A 14,036-nucleotide genomic window follows, 5' to 3' on the forward strand; every position below is an offset into this window, starting at 1 on the left:
TCCAGAAGCTGCCACCTGGTTTCTTTGAGTTGCAGGAACTTTTCTCCAGGTCTAATTCTGTCTTCAGATGGTTGGGGTTAAAGCTCATGGACTTCAGCAGACACCACAAAGATCCTGTGAGCAACAGAGAGAAGAAAGAGGGAGTTGCAGACAATAAAAAACATTAATAGGTGAGACACGGTGAAAGAATGGGAGGAAAGTGAGGACAAAAAGACAATCCTAGAGGAACAGAGAGAAAAATGGAAAAGGAAAGAGAGAAAAATAATTTTAAAAAAGGAAACTATTAAAGAACTGAAATGAGACTAAGAACAAAAGAAGAGAGAAGAAGGGGAAGTAGAAGGAAGGGTGAAGACAGAAAAAAGGCCCAGTAATATGCATAAAGAAAAATACAGGCTGGTTTCCATTTTTTCATTAATGCTTCACCAGATGGAGATGGTATCAACAACAACAGAACCTCTGAGCTGCAGAACAATAGGTGAAACAATTCAAGCACCACTTTCAGATTAAAAAACAGTGAAGGGAGTTTGATTTATTTCCCAGTTTTTCTTTTCTTTCTCTATATATAGAAAATAACCTCATCCACTTACTCAAGTTCTGTGGCTCATCACTACAAAAATATAAATAAAAGAATGAAACCACTCTTCAGTGCAGACAGAAAATAAATCAGAAACCTCAGTGCATTTTCATTGTTGCATCTGGGTCCTGTCTTCACATTTATTTATCTTTAAATTTCTCCTTGCACTCTAGAGACCATATCCCATAAAATGCCGGGTTAACAAGTTAACCATGAATAATTCATGAGATAATTATAAAACATTTACACCAGAACATTATTATCTTGCAACTAAAAAAACCCCAAATACTTAATGTCCTCCAACGTTGATGGCAGACCTCTTGTGACTGCAATGTTCTTTATCACTAAAATTAAATGGAATTAATCTTCGATTTGCTTTGGTGCCTGCTAGCAGAGAATCACAGGGAAAAAAACACCCCTGGGTGATATGGAAACAGAAAAATACATAAATACACACACGTATTTCTCTGTGTGTGTTTGCACACATATGTATACGGGGTTTTGAAACATGCCCACTGAGGAGATCCAGTTTTAGTCTTCCTCCCCCAAACACACTCTGAGGCAGGAGGGACATGAGCTTTTACACTGAAGGGATTGATTTGGAGCACACGTGGAGAGGACAAACACAGATCTGCAGCACTCTGTGCTGTACCGAGGGACTGCGGCTTACAAGGTTTTCCTTCTCATCCTTTCCCGCTATACAGGTGGTCTTTGGTCAGATCCTGCTCCTAAAATAAGCCTTGAGCTTACTCTGAAGTTAAAATAATAATAAATTTCTGTTTCACACTGGTGTCACCAAGATGAGGATTTGGCCTTGTACACACATCCAAAATTAAGGCTGCCACATGTGTGGCTATAAAGCTCCTACAAAAGCATCACCAATGATGCAAATCTCTAGTACAGCCAGCATGACAGGCCATTAGGACTCCTGCAGTTTGAGTCTGCATAAAAGCTCCTCTGTCGCCTTCCCTCTGGACTTGAGGCCAGAGAAGTGTCGGGAAAATTCTCCTGCCATCCTTCACCGTGTGCTGGTAATCCCCAGCCACCACAATCCGCCTGAGGGCTTTAATGGGCACACACAGAGAAACCTCAAGAAGGTTCTTGCTTAGATCACAGAAACTGTCAGCCTGTTGCTAGAGAGACCCGGGTTATTCAACAATGACTTCTCCTCTCCCTCAGGAACTCAGGACAACGGAGCAGCACTAAAGCATATCTCCACTACAGAACTCTGTCTGTGAGCGTGGGCTGCCATGCTCACAGGAGACAGGGAGCCAGCAAACCTTGGGCTGGCACAGCCAACTCGAGCTACAGTCCCTGAGGGAACCCAGGGTAGAGGAAGAAACTTCCCCAGGGAAAATGCAGGAAACACTCTTCCTTGTTCCTCTTTCTCCCTTTCTCCCCCTTTGAATGCAGTCAATCCACACAGAAAACTACCTGTACTTTCTCACAGACACATTTGCACCCAGGCTGAGACACTTAAAGCTTTTCTGCATGGAATAGAAGGCCAAGGGCTCCTCTTCCTCACATGATTATTAAGGGGTCACTTCAGGGAATGCAACAGCTGCATCTACCTGGCAGACAAGAGCAAGGGCTGGAAGCACCCTCTGCACATCTTGAATCCATGAAAATATCCCAGGAGATTCGGCACTAAGCTGAAACTACCCAGAGCCTGAGGCATTACAGTTTGATTTAACCATGCACACCTTAGTTAAAGGATTAGGAGGACTCTATCATTGTGACTTTCGAATTCTAATTGAAAACCACTCTCTCCCATGCACACTACTGGTCTGGGACCTGGGAGGAGAGGTGTGTGTGTCCATGAGGGGTATGTGCATGTCTGTGAGGAGTGTGTATGTCTAGCATCTGCTTTGGGGCAATAAAGGGGTTCACAGCTCCAAAGAACCATGCTTACCTCCCATCACACATCAGCCCAGCAAACAACGTGGGATTTTACAAAACCAGTGGACACAGTGAGGAGCTGGGATTGGAATTTCAATCATCTCTGCAGATCCCATTTAGAAATCTGCCTCCTGTATGTGAGTGTCAACAAACACTCATGAAATCTCATCTCTGCATCAATTTGCAAAATAGAAAAAATGCTTCATGAACAGCAATACAGCCCCGTGTACACAGCTGCCAGCAGCTGCCCTCTGGGGTGATTCTTGTAATTTGCTATATTTTGCTCAGCAAGATGACATTTATCATGAAGAGTATCATCAATATATGAGCTGAGGATGAACAGTTAAGAAGGTCTGCTATCCTCAGCCCTGAAGCACAGAGGAGTTTTGTTTTGGATATTCTTCTCCGGGTACCTAACTCAGCTACACAGCACCAGGATCTGCAGTCAAAAGAGTGGTGAGGCTTGGATTACCAGACTCTGCTGCCATGGATGGAGGGATGTAATCCCAATACCTAACTCTGAGCCCATCACCGACTCTTTAAATGCTCAAGAGTTCCATTTCTGAGCATTCTCAGTGTTCATGTTACAGCGCAGTGCTGGCATTAGGAAAACAACAAGACTGTCTGTGAATGGCTTTTTAGGCTGTCTGTGTGATCCTGCAGCTAAAAACCACTAACCATGATGCTAGACCTTGGCCAAGTCCCTCTCAAATATGGAGCTATAGACTCTTCCTCAAAGGAATTACTGCCTCAGAGAAGAGTTGGTGCCAGCAGGTAGGGAGAGGAGGGGACCAGGATGAGACAATCTTGACTGATCTTACAGACTGTGAATGTACAGAGAGCTGAATTCAGTGTCAGCCAGCTGGTTAGAGACACTACAGAGGAGACAGCCCTTCAGCTGATTCTTCACAAGCACAGAGCCCCATCCCAATGCCCGAGGACAATGGCAGTACAAGGGGACTGTTTTGAGCTCAGGCATTTGCTCATGTTCTCCCTGAATGCCTCTCCCTAACATCTGAGACCATCTGAGTATGAAAGCTTCCCAGGGAAAAGAGCTGAAAACTGCAACATTCCTTTCTCTCTGTAAGGACAAAGGGAGGATCGAGTCCAAGCTGTTTCTCCTCAAATCACGGATCAATCAAGCAGCTCTGGTGATGTCACTATCCCTGGCAGTGGGACCTAATTTAAAATTACCTCAAATCTGAAAGATTGATTTTCACCATCAGCATTTAATGTCTGCTGTACCTTTCTTTTCCCAGAAGAAAAGAAAAAAAGAAAGGAGGAGAGAAAGAGGGAGAAGGAGACGGTTCAGATTCAACTGCAATTTAGCATTCATTTGCATTTTTAAATTAGTTAAGCCGTGGACCGTTGCAAAGCAATGACAGAGAATTTTTGTAATAATTAGTCTGCTGGGAGTGTAGAAATGGCTATAGAGGCAGGTTGCACTGAAAGAGGAAGCAATATCCCAATGCTCAAACTGGGATTTGCACAGGCAAATTTGCTCTCCCTCATATGGGGCCAGATCCAGCTCAGCAGACACAGAGAGCTCCAGCTCAGACGACTTCATCTGCACTAGACACTGACTACAGCCATGGAGAGAGAGGGTGTTCTCAGACTATGATTCATCTTAACCTCATGTAAAAATCTAAATCAGGGCAGAAGATTAGATACCTGGAGTGAGGTGAGAGCAATCTCACCACTGTTGTTCACAATATAATCTTAAATTCTTCAGCCTCTTTGTGCATGTCAGCCTCTCCTCAGCGGGCTCCACACATCTGACCTGTTCTCCCTTCCTTCTGCAGTTCCAACCACGATCCTCTTAGTGCCTGTAAGGAGATACACCCCTCTCCTAAATCCAGTGGACAGTCATCATTACCTCAGATCTGACAGTAAGTGCTCAGGGAAGGGGGAAGTGGAGGATTGGGATGAGAATGAGCTAAAGGATCCCCAGTTTTGCCACAGGGACCTACCCTCCCTCAGCTCACAATGAGGGATACATCAGCACTTCACTGTACAGTGGAAGGTGCTGCATATTCAGCAACCTGAGTCGCTGATTTTGCAATGCATCTCCTGTTTGCTGTTTGAGATGTGTGAATATGGTAATGCCTCCTTCTTTGGGTGGCAGAACATGGCAGCACTAATGCCCACTTTGCTCAGCAAGGGGAAGAGCCCACTCATGACTAAGCATGGCTTTAGAAACACTGCACACTCGACCATCCTCAAACAACTCTCCATCACCCAGTAGATTTCTCAGCTTCGCATCATTTTGCTGTCCTTTGCTTGCCCTGCTCCAAGAGCTGGCATCTGTTTCTCAGTGTGACTGCTCCTTTTTGCTTAAGTTGTCCCTCTGGGTGAACTGAAGCACAAGGAACATTCAGTGAATTTCCTGAAATCCTCCCACCTGATCTGAAACATCAACCCTCAGTACATTTGTGTTTATCCAGCTTCACCACTGCTTTGTTCAAAAATCTGAACCCAATCCTCTTCCAAAGCAGCGCCAGCCTAGTCCCAGCAGCTCACCAGGAGCCATGGAATGGTTTGTTTTCTCTCAGACATGATGTGGGGTTACAGAGCATCAACATTTCACAGATATTTAGTCTGCAATGGTGTGCCACGTGCATACATATAAGAAACAGCAATTTTTAAAAAGTTTTACTTAATGTTTCCTTCCAAAGAGGTCTCCATGATGTGAAAATCATTGTACCTGCATCAAATGCATTAACTCTATGACCACAAAATAGACACCCCATTATTTTGACAGCAAAGAGAGTGCAACTGGATTTCCCTGAAGGAACCCGAATCTTTACAGTTTTATTACCTTGTCACTCTGAGTTTCAGAGGTATCAATCACAAAGGTACATTTTGTTTCAGCATAGACTTAAGTGACTCGATCTAAGCTATCTCTTTTCAGGGCAGAAGAGCAAGCAGAAGATGAAAGCTAAAATAAATAAATGGCTCTACTTATATCATGGATACCAAGAGCAAAATGTGCTCTGTTTCACTTTTGTTAGTCACTTGTTTAACATTTGGGGCTGGCATTTCTGGAGTGTGTTCACCACTTCAAAGTTTCAGTTTCTCCCATCACTTCAATGGATCTCATCTACGACAACTGGCATTGCCTTAAAAAGTTCAATTTCCTTGCTCACCTGTCATTTTGTTACTAGTCACATGTCCAAACTGAGGTAAAAGTAAGCACTTTCTAGGATTTTCTGTGCATTTTCCCTTAGGATATTCTTGGTTTCTTCCTCTGGCAGAGAACAGTTGTGGGATTTGTGCTTTACAGCTGTGGTGAAGGCTCTGGAAAGGTTTTTTTATCGAGTATACAGGGGTACATGGAGCAAACCTGACAGTCCTGCTGAACTCTGGGTCAGAGTCTTCTCAGCTGAGCCTGGGCAAGTGACCTGCAGAATGTCTTGGTTTCTGTTGCAGTCACTGGAGAGACTCCCAAGGACCATTTGTCTCATCCTAAGATGGCTGTCCAAGAGAAATGGGATCAGTTTCTGAAAGTCTCATTCTAGTGCTACCAACCACAGAGCAAACCTATACACTTGTTTAGACTAGAAGCCAACTTTCAGGCATCACGTTTAGGCCAGGGGAATACACCCAAAATGCCTGGGTATGTTTGCCTACGTACATAGGAGTGGACCCTTTCTAGCTGCTTATTCCTGAGTCTTTTCACAAAAGCATCACCTTGGAAAGGACACTCTTTTCAGACAGAAGCAAGCCAGCCCAGATTTAGACTGATGAACTCTAAGGAAACATCCACATCCCTTACACTCCCTGTGATTATGAGGGTGTCTTCCCTGTGGGACAGCAGCTTGTGTAAAGACAACAGTGAAAAGAGCCAGAAAGGAGATAGAAGGAGCTTCCCTGTGTACCAGCAGTGAGGACAGATCTGCATTATAACCTCCCTTTCGGAAAGACTGGATTATAAGAAAGCTTTTCTGAAACTTCTCCAACCATCCAAAGGCTGCCTGAGTAGTTCCCTGCGGTATTTCTTTGCCGAGCATCTCCTTTTGTTCCCAGCGTGGTGCTGGAGTCGGGCAGAGAAGCTGGAGGGGCACACGGGCCCATTCCCAGTGCCCTCTGACACGTCCTTAGACCCTCACCCGCTGAGGCACAGAAGTCTATAATGATGTTTTTCCGGATATTTCCATATGTGTAACGAGCAGTGCAGCTATCCCGCTGTCCCAGACAGTACTTTTCCATAAAAATAAGATCCCGTAAAACTCGCACCTTTAGATAACCCTCACTCTGACATAGCCCCAGTCTCTCAAAATAAAGGCTTCAGTGTTCATTCTCCTGAGTTTCGCTGTGTTATCTGTGTTATCTGTGATTGTCTTGGAAACCCAGCTCACCCTGAGGCCAGCTATTAACATCTTTCAGCATAACAAAAGCCCTTATTGTCCCACTATTTCACATGCATTCTGTCAAGACAGGCAGATGAATGAGTTACCAGGGGGTAAGTTTGGGTGTAAATTTACAGGGCCTCTACTCCATCATAATTGTCTGTATTCATATTCTCATTCTTCATGCTCATCCAGATGTACTTGGAAGTGATTTGTCCTCAGGAAAAAAAAAGGGGCTGGTTGCTTTGCATCTGCTCTGTAGAAAGAAAAGGATGTCCTGGGGCTTCTTGAGGAGAAGCTGTCATGCTGGGAGGTCTCCCACTGTCCTTCCCTGGGAACGTGTCCTTCCTTCTGTGGCATCCATCACGTCTATTCCACGTTGTTAGAAAATGGTTAGTGCAAATATGAAATCAGCTATTTAGTTTGAAAGACAATCTTCATCCAAGTAGCTGAAGTGTTTCAGTTGGAAGAAGATGTTTTAGCAGGGAGAAAATACCGAATGGGGTTTTCTACACAAGAATTCTTGACACTCCGCACATATGAGCAACCATCCATAAAGAACATGCACTTTACATCACCACAAGACTTCTTCAAGCCCAGCTACAACATTTCTCCAGAGATACAACCCAAGAATACTTCACAATCTGTATTTTTGCATGTGCACCAAAGCTTTTGTTAGCGTGACTATGATGGCTCGTGGGCATGATTTGCTTACATTCCCAGCTGACAGCCAGACCAGAAAAATCTCACAGTTTATACATGCTCCCTGATTCCTTCTATTCTTTAGAGGATTAACTAAGAATCCCACAATGGCTCCAATGACTGTTGTGCTCTCAATGAAGAAGCAAATAATTGAGAGCACTAAATACCCATTATAACTGGTAAATGGCAAAACAATCCCTGGCAGGCAAATACTGGAGAACTCACCGACCTGAGGGAAGCCAAGTATAATAAAGATCATCTTCAGAGAGATGTGCCATGAAGGGCACTTATCTCTCTACAGCAGTTCAAGGCACCCTTCTAACCCATGGTGCCATTTCATCCTGGATGAGAACAAAACTAAAAGATTCCTCGAGTCCAGCTTGTACACACACGTAACTTACTCAGTGTTTATCTGCCATGTGAGTCCCCTGACTTCAGTCATCTTCTGCTCACACTTGTTTTATTCTTTCTGACTTCTCACCCAATCCGCTAATGCTGGAATTGCTCTGTAATTGTGAGTGCCATATGGTGCCCTAATTACTGCAGTGTTTGTTGTATTAATGTGTTAGATAATTGAAATGTGGGGAGAGGAGCAACAAGGAGAGTCAGGCATTTTGAGGGGCAGGCTTGCTCAGTGAACATCATTTACTAGAAACAGCTCCAGGATGCCAAGAGCCACCTCCAGGAAACAAAAAATCCTGGGCGTGGGAATATCAAAACCATCATCTGCCTGGGGTCTCACATAGAAATGTGACTGGGGTTGGTTTTTATTTCTCCTTTAGATTCAAACTCCCTGTGGCTAGAGAGCATGACTGTAGTTTATAGGAATAGAAAAGTATAATGTTATTCGAGATTATGACATTGTTATTCTAATTTGTAAAAAAAAAAAAAAAAAATAAGAGGAGGAGCAAATAGAGGATGATACAAAACCCTTGGGCTGGATTCCCTTTCTGGCTTATACTGACAGAGATATCATGCAAGATTGGAAAAGTCCATATTAACAAGGGAATTAAAATGCACGATTGGATTTGCATTGCTAAATAATGCAAGATTTAAGAGGCATAATCATAAAACAGTTTCCCCCTGAATTCCCTCTTTTACATTCACTAACTTGGTCAAACCCTCTCCCTCGTTCAGATTTCACTGATAAAAAAATTACTCAACTAAAGGCTTTAGAGTAAGCGTGGGTTTGTACCATTGTAGGGGATAATAGGTTTTGTTCTAAAAGCAATGTGCCTTTTCCACAGTGGTTCTACGACTGTGGATGTTCAAGGGCAGAATGGACAAGCAGCTACAAGAGGAACCCAGGGCAGCTTACTGAGAATCACATTAATCTTAGGAAATCCTGAGCTGACTATGCTCAGAGAGTAAAAATGTTATGGAGGGAAGATTAAACAAGTTTTTTCTATTCTTATTCTTCACCAGGTGTTTGCTTACGGCCCCTGCTGAAGACCCATTACTGATGCTGTCAGCCTCCTCTGAAGGCTCAAAAATATCCATTCCCCAGTGACCTCACAGACTCAGCTGCACCATGAACATCTTCTATGCACTGCAAGTCTGATGAGAAAACAGAAGATGGTGAAGATTATTCACCAGAAGGGAACTCCCTGCATTCCTGCCAATGCCCTAAGCAGTAAACAGAAACAAAATGCTACAAAAATTACAGACCTAGCCCTTGGCAGAATGATTCTCAAAGTTTTTCCACAAACCGGATGTGATTTACAAGATGGACAGAACAAATCCCAGTGTGCCAAGATCAGACACTTTATGGTGGAAGGAGGATGTGTTCCCACTGGACTAAAACACCTAATTGACCCATAACTTATCAGTGAAACAGTAGAGAATAAAATTCCCAGTATAATTGGGTTATAAATCATTCCTTTGATACCAGGACCTGGCAATTAATTCTGAGTATCTGAGTGTTTATTCTGAGGAAATACAGTGGGTTAGCTATATTTAAACTCTTTGCCTGGTGCTTTGAGGGGAAAAATGACAACTGTGCACAGTGATTTATTTCTCCACTTTACTTGGACTGTAAAGGTGTGAAGACAGAGCTCTTAAAAGGAATCCTTGCAGGGGCCCACAGGCACTGTGCAAGTGCTGTCCCTCCTGGCCCAGCTTCCCAGCTCCCACTCAGAACAGCTGGTGATGGGCAATCACCTTCATCCTTTCCATGATGCCTGCAATAAAGTGCTGGCTTCTCATTGCTCTTTGAAGCCCATTTTGCCCACAGGAATTTACTGGAGTTAGTGTCCCACACAGGCAGCCCACACAACAAAAAATTCACACATGTACACACAGTTCCTCAGGTCACGAATATTCCTTTGCCTTCATGATTTCCCTACATTGTATGAACATTTTCAGAGGTGGTTAGGTGCACAATGGACAGAGGGCATGGTCAGGGCCAGGGGGGATGGTCATTCCCCAATGTCCTGGTTTGTGAGGCACTCTACTTCCTCACAAGAGGAGCAGAAATGGTTTCTCAATGCAGTTTCAGGAGAAAGTCCTTAAAATTAGCAGAAGGACTGGTGTGACATAAAGACCAGACCTGGTCTGGGGTTGAGATCAGTAATCATGTGTGAAAATATTTTGTGACGGTTTTGTTTAGGCAGGCATTTAGCAGATAAAATGAAAAAAGCTACCCCCATCCTCCACAGAAGGAATAGGAGCCACCTACCAACCCTTTCCCAAAAACATGTGGCCAGGACGGAGAACATGACTGGCAATTTCCTTTTCCTGACACTTATTTCCACTTCCATCCCTCCAGGAAGAAATAGCAGGGCCATCCCTGGATCTCTGCAGCTGTTCATGGCTTGCTCTGTGCCAGAACAGTGGCCTCAGTGACAGCAGACAGGAAGCAATACAGGAATACCCTTCCTGTGCCATGGATTTACAAGGACAAAATATCTTCTGTGGCTGGCTTTTCATTAGCAGAATTGCACAAAGGGAATTCTGAGGTTCTGGATGCACCATGTCCACGTCCAAAGCAGACAGAGATGCCCCTAACAGACAATGGGGCACTAAAGTCTGTTAAAAGGGAGAGGGAAAGATAAAATTTTGCACCGTGCTGTTCTCTTAAGTTATCAAAGGAAATCTGGAAGCTCTGGGCTCTAATTGCAAATCTGGTCATAGAAATGCAGCTCTAGGGGAAAAAAGGACCTAAGAATTAGAGCTCTTTCTAGCTGAGATCATGGAGAACAGGTGAGCAGCAAGGATCTATCTGATCACAGTAATTAGAATGGATTAATCATTGCTTCCCAGTTTGGGCAGTGCTGTCCAGAATTGTATTTTTAAAGCACATAATCCTGATGGTATATCTCTTCTGATTAGCCCTTCAAAAGAATATTCATGTAAGTTGGAGCTGAAGCATCTCTGCTACAGAATTCTGATGACATAATAGGTCATTTTAAATAAATGATTTATCCAAGTGAAATAAGTCCAGCTATTTAGGGCAGGTCAGAGTGACAAGTTACTATGGCATCTCTAATGTAATTTTTACTACCTCTTAGGTCAGGGAGAGCCTGTTTAAATGCAAAAGCTCTTTGTAACAGCAATTTGCAAAACAATGAGAGAAATATGCACAGCATGGTTTGCTGATAAAGCAGAATTTTGTCAGAGTACGACATTGTTTAAAGGTTTACCCTGGGGGCACCAGCTGTTTTCTAAAGCACTGCTAAATGACAGAAGAAGATACATTTACACACAATACAGGAAGGGCCAAGAATAAAACCTGGAAACCTTTTATTTGTAAACAACAGCACAAATACAAGAAATCTGTGAGCCCACAGATAGGATACTGATGCTAGAGAGACATTAACCATTATATATGCCTCTTTGTCAAGAAGGGAAAGCCTCAGGAGGAGGATATGAGACAGCAGCTATTTTATCCTTTATCAGTACACAACCACCAAAGATGCTGATGTTCAGTACTTACTTTTTCATCCATTACTTCCTGTGATTTTTTCCTCCTAATATTGCAAACTGCAACTGCTTTTTGCATCGCTGTGAGTGATGTTTAATACTTAGATTAAATGAGAGCTGGGGGCAGAGAAGTATCAATGCAGAGACAGCACTGTTTTAACAGGCTGTGGGCCTTAGCTGTAAGTATGCTATCAAAAATTAGACCTACAAAATCCATCAGGAGAGCAGCAGCTTTGCCAGCAGCTGTTACAAAGGAAATAAGGAATAAGTCAAGGCCAATAACTGCTGTTGGGATTAGACTAATTTGTAGATGGTGGAACCAACAGTGTCTGTGAAAAACGAGAGCCCACATGAAACCACTCACAATATCTTCAACCAGAAAGGGAGGGGGAGCAGAGAGGAAGCCTTGGACTTGTTTCTTTGCTTAGCCTCCAAGCTGTGGAAAGGAAGTAGGAGAAAAGGGAAGCAAGGCATGACAGCGTATTAACCACAAGCAGTATGTTGGACGCTTTTCTCCTACGTCCCTCAAACCTGTGGTGCTGATGTTGCACAAGCCAGGCCACCCTAGGTTTGACAGCAAGGAGCCAGCAACTCCAAAGTCAGAGGAAAAAATACGTGCACAGCACAAAGGGAGGAGAAGACACAAAGAGAAGGGAGCAACATTGACCTGAGCCAAAATAAACAGCACCACTTGCCTGAAGGGCCCTTTGTTCTGATACCATATGTGAGTTCTGATCACATCAGCCAGGTCTCCAGGAGAGACAATTCCTTGTACAGCATCAGCAAATTACTCCAGTCTGCAGTTGTGATTAGTGCAAGAGAGACAAAAAGTAAGTGCAATCTGGCCAATTATACACTGAGGAGAACAGGGAAAACAAACAAAAAGTCTCTGAAGCTGCGGGTGTCAACACAAACACAAAAGACTGATAAGCTTGTTTTCTTAATGTGGGACTGTACCTGGTGAGATCAGGGAATGGGAGTGATTCTTCCAGCAGCTGCTTGCAGGAGGTCAATACACAGCCCAGGGGTCACCTCAAACATCCATGTGAAGGCAGAGCCACAGGGTTCCAGCACTTAAATTTGTTTTCCCATTCTTTTATCTGCAGTGAAGCCTGCGTTGGCAGCCACATGGGAAGAGACAATTATATTTCTGTCAGTGGCTGCAGCACATCCTGTGAAATCCTGTATCCCAAAGTCTCAAAAGCCAGGTCAGAGAGTTTGAGGCTGAACACACTGAGGAAAATGTGGAGGAGATTAACACCTTATGGACCTATTACACGTATTGCAAAGCCCCCAAACCATTTTATTCTCTCAGATTTTTCACTTGAGCACAGTTCAGCCTTGCTGCACTGTGCAGGAGAACACACACACAACCCCTCAGGACTGCAGCTGCAGTGGAGCTGAACATCAGTGCAGGCAGGAACAGGGGCTGATCCAAAACACCAGTTTTGAAACCTGCTCCTACCAGGTAGAGCTCTGGGAGTGAAACAACAGAGGCTGTAGAAAAGCCTCTTTTTGCTGTTCCTGATGAAATGAAGTGTTACTGCCCACTGAGACTCTCCCTGTGTTCTGCTGCTCAAATACAATTATTACTCCACCCTCAGCAGTGCTTTTGTGCCCGTCTCAGCCCAGGGGCTGCTTTCTCTGCTGTATCTGATCTTGCATTGCCACACAATCCACAGGAATTGCTCCAGCCAGACCTCGGTAGACCATATAGAACAGAGCAGAACTACAAAAAAATCACTGCATTCCCCACCTCGGAGCAAAGGGAAAGTCTGGAGGGAAGAGATGCTCCAACTTGTTTTCTAAATAGATTCTTTTCACACTTTCCAATTGCTCAGTCCAAGCATCATAAATACTTGCAGGGTCAAAACCCTGTCCTCAGGAGTCGGAGCAGTGACCTGGATAAGTGACAGTCAATACAAAGTCCTTTCTTTGAAGCAATTGCCTCCAGTACAATCTTTTGCTCATTCAGTCTTCTGTCTTCTTCAAGCAAAATCTGCCAGAACTATTTCCAATTTACTTTTTCTTCTTCCTTCTCTTCTTTATTTTATTTTGTGTGTTGTCCCAGTCTCCCTTCTCAAAGGTGTTACCCTGGGGAAATTCATGTCCTTTGTACTTTTTTACTCTGTGCACATAATAGAACATTATCTGCATAATTTACCTTACACCACATGTTGTCCTCCTTCTGGCTAAGTGTTTATCTAAAATAAATATATATCCTCATCATGTACACTGTGAAAAAGAGCCAAAAATCCTGTCCTATGTGAGAACTTCATAATATCCAAAATCTGAACCACCAAGAATGTGTTAGTTCTGTCCTTCAGGTCACATGTAACCACAAAGCTGATCCTTCTCATCCTGCCCTTCTCTGCATTTTTCAGTGTCCCGTTCCTTGTGTAGATCTAATGAAATCCCCACAAGGTGAATCCAGATAAAATCTGGAATTTAGACAGAGCCCACGGATCAGGGGATTTCAATGAGACAAGTCAAAAATACCCGTCTTCCTTTAACGCCTTTTACCACACCTCTGCATGGCAGGGTACGAAACAGCAGCAGATCTGCGGAACTGGGAAGGGCAGAAACATTTT

General features: G+C 43.7%; 1 long non-coding RNA gene across 2 annotated transcripts in view; it reads right to left on the reverse strand.

Annotated features, from left to right (window-relative positions):
- LOC116451566 overlaps positions 1 to 14,036 on the reverse strand; it is a 172,486-nt gene that overhangs the window by 21,379 nt on the left and 137,071 nt on the right. For both annotated transcript variants that reach the window (XR_004243229.1, XR_004243230.1), the window contains one exon: positions 16 to 114. This is a non-coding gene — a long non-coding RNA (uncharacterized LOC116451566). The remainder of the gene's footprint in view (positions 1 to 15; positions 115 to 14,036) is intronic.

This window comes from Corvus moneduloides, chromosome 15 (genome assembly GCF_009650955.1).
Source record: "Corvus moneduloides isolate bCorMon1 chromosome 15, bCorMon1.pri, whole genome shotgun sequence".
Lineage (NCBI taxonomy): Eukaryota > Metazoa > Chordata > Aves > Passeriformes > Corvidae > Corvus > Corvus moneduloides.